Source organism: Malus sylvestris, chromosome 17 (genome assembly GCF_916048215.2).
Source record: "Malus sylvestris chromosome 17, drMalSylv7.2, whole genome shotgun sequence".
Taxonomy (NCBI): Eukaryota; Viridiplantae; Streptophyta; class Magnoliopsida; order Rosales; family Rosaceae; genus Malus; species Malus sylvestris.
Window position 1 is genome coordinate 13,688,584 of NC_062276.1, and position 3,344 is coordinate 13,691,927.

Genomic DNA, 3,344 nt, shown 5'->3' on the forward strand with positions numbered 1-3,344 from the left:
TATATTTGCACGAAGAAATGTATTGATTCGTCACGCAACTGTCTGAAAATTCAAATAAAGCACTTTTTTTTGGTGGAAATTTTAAAAAACTTGCGCGTCGATTGTTTAGCCTTGCGAGACAAACACTCCGTCTCGTAATATTCTATATTATTAACCCCCGTGTGTCTCGTTCCTCCCTTACTTCCCTCTTCTTCCTTTTTCCCCACGCGATACCCTCTCTTTCCTTCCTCTCTATCTTCGTCCATCTCTCCTTCACTCACCTCGTCTCTCTATCCCTCTCTCAGTCCATCGCCTCTTTTTCTCCAACAGGTAATTTCCTTTTCAGTTTTTAGTTTCAATTTTGTTTATTGACTGGGGGTTAGAATTAGGGTTTTTATTTTTTCAAATTGGGGGCGGTGGGGTTAGATTTTGGGTTCGTAAATTGGAGGTTACATTTAGGTTCTTAAATTAGAGTTTTTAGGGTTATTAATTGGGGTTAGATTGAGGTCTTAACTTAGGGGAACGATTTTGGGCAGTGAGGTTAGATTAAGTTTTCTTAAATTGGGGGTTATATTTAGGGTGCTTCACTGGGGGTTAGATTAGGGTTATTAAATTAGGGGTTTTTTAATTTCAAGTACAGGGTTCGAATTAGGGGTTTTCTAATTTAAGTACAGGGTTCTTAAATTAAGGATTTGCATTGTTGACTGCCACGATTTGTTGATAAATAATGGGGTATTACCCTTTGTTGTTGCCTTATTAATATGATAGACTCGATTGTGTTGGTTATTGAATTCGGCCTCCCAATTTTGAAGTTACATTTACGTTTTGATATTAATCTTTCTTTTTTGCACAATAATTTGAATTCCTCCATTATAGTTTAGATTATATATATATATATATATATATATATATATATATATATATATATATATATATATATTAGATTTTCATGAGAGGTATTAGCAAACTTCTTTTGCTGCAAATCGCAGAGCACATGAACTTTGTTATGATGGGAATGTTTCAATTATTTTCATATTTCTACATCTCCAAAATCATTGAATCTGCCCATATGCATTCAGAAAATGCTTTTGACCAGCCAATGGACTGGAATTCCCATATGTTTATTTTAGTAAACAAGTTAATTTGAAATCAAATCAACAATTAGCAATCCTTTTGTAGCCATAGAAATTGTAAGCATGTGAAAACAGAATCAAAATCTTTGTGTACTAAACAAATTGATTGCCAATTTTGTAGATGTCTCACCTCATTAGAACCCAGAAGCTGACGACTTCTACACCTAGTCCGACGGCTACACCTAGTCCGACGGCTACACCTAGTCCGACGACTATACCTACTACTGCCGCCACTGCTTTGGCAGAGATGGACCATAAGCCGGTCAATCCGGTTCACTCAGATGGTCCTCCAGTCCCACAGGCCCAGGCATTGTCGACTTTTTCGATGGCGTTACCTAGCGCCAGACGAACTCACCGACGCCCCCGCACTGTGGACCAGATGTCGCCATCGGGATCCACAACCGATGCCTCCGGTACACGGCCAGGTATACAATCCTAATTCACTCCCTCATTCCCTTATTTACTAAGTTTTTTTTTATTTTAGGTTCAATTTGTTATGTCATGTAAGGATTAAAAAGTTTTCATCGTTCCGAACCTTTTATTAAACTGTTGTGATCATTGTGTTGGATATGTATATTGTTTATGTTATTTTCAGGGTTTTGGGAAATGTTTTAATTATAGGGGAGGTTATGCCGAAATTTTAGTAGGATTTGTTATTAGTTATAGGTTAATGATTTTTTTTCATCTCTTTGCAGCGAAGAAAAACACCCGGGGACCTTGTCGGCAATTGAAGACGAGGAAGGTCACCCGAGTGACCAATGGTTGTATCCCAATCGGATACGATGAGCGACATTAAGCAGCACCAACGGCGGAGCAGCATAGTGTATTGGCCCACGACATTGGGCATGTCGTGCGGACCTTTTGCCCTATGCTGTGGAAGTCTTGGAAGGCGATGCCGGATGAGACGAAGATTACGGTGCACAATCAATTGTGCGTAAGTAGCATTGCCTTTGTCATGCTTTTCATGTAAAATTTATATATTTATATGTATTACTGTCTTTTATTACTAATGCTTTCAAAATATTTGTTATATTGCAGACAAACTACAATTTGGAGCACATGGACGAGGACAAGTTCGCGTATGTCAATCGACTCTTCTCCGAACGCTACAAGCAGTGGAAGAGTGACCTGCACTAATGGTTCCAGGAGTTTGATGATCTGCAGGTCGCTCTTGAGGAGGGATGTCCGAAGGAGTTGGAGGACCGACAAGATAGTAGGGTTTGGCTTTGCGGTCATTTTAAGGACCCGACACATGTGGTGCGTTTTTAATGACGACTTCTTTCATTTTACTTTTTTTTTATTTTTTAATAATGTTTATTATTAATTTTTTAATTTTCTTTAACTATTACAACTAATACGTTTATTTTTTGTATAACAGAAGAAGGCGAAGGCGAACAAGATCAATTGAGAGAAGAAGACTCTTCTCCACCATTTGGGTTCGAGGCCTTTCTCTTATAGAATGAAGGCATGACGGAAGGTATATAATACAACTTTCATTTCCAATTTTAAAACGTTGCTAATAATTTTTGTTTTTCATACTAACATTTTCCTTATCTTTTCCGATTTTAGGAGGGTTCAAAATTTCCGGAGATCGACGTCTTTGTTGACGTTTTTGTTCGGCCTGGGAATGAGCTAACCAAGTCCCTTCATGTAAGTAATTTCTTATGCATTAAACATTTATACTAATTCTTTCAAATTGTTTTCTATTAATAATCCATGTTTTTTTTCACAGGCAACTATGGTGGAGAAGCGACAGGTGATGCTTCAGGAGTCCGCCTCCCACCTTCCCTCGGACACGCCGATCGAGTCTGTGGATCCCCTTTAGGATGCAGGGTTTCACATCGTCACAGAGATGTTGGACAAAACTTTCGGTTGGAGGCCAGGGATATATTGTTGGGAGACTGGAGCCTCGTCATCCTCGCAGTCAAAGACCAAGGTTGCGGCTTTGATGCAGGAAGTCGCTGGGCTGAGGAGTGAGCTAGCATCGTACAAGTCTTAAATGTCAATGCTTGTACAAGCCCTCAGTTCCTCTGGAATACATCTCCCCAGTTTTTCTACACCATCGTCCTCACAGCCCTTCCACACCGAGCAAGCACAGCAATCAGGCCCATCGACCTCCGACCCTATCTCCAACCAGCAGCAAGATTACCAAGCACCTCCGAATGACATGCCTATAGATTTTGCCTCTTTATTTTCATAGTTTTGTTCCATTTTTTAAAAAAAAACTTTATA

General features: G+C 39.4%; 1 pseudogene; it reads left to right on the top strand.

Annotated features, from left to right (window-relative positions):
- The first annotated feature begins 1,441 nt into the window (after window positions 1-1,441).
- Window positions 1,442-3,344, top strand: LOC126610693 (uncharacterized; annotated as a pseudogene).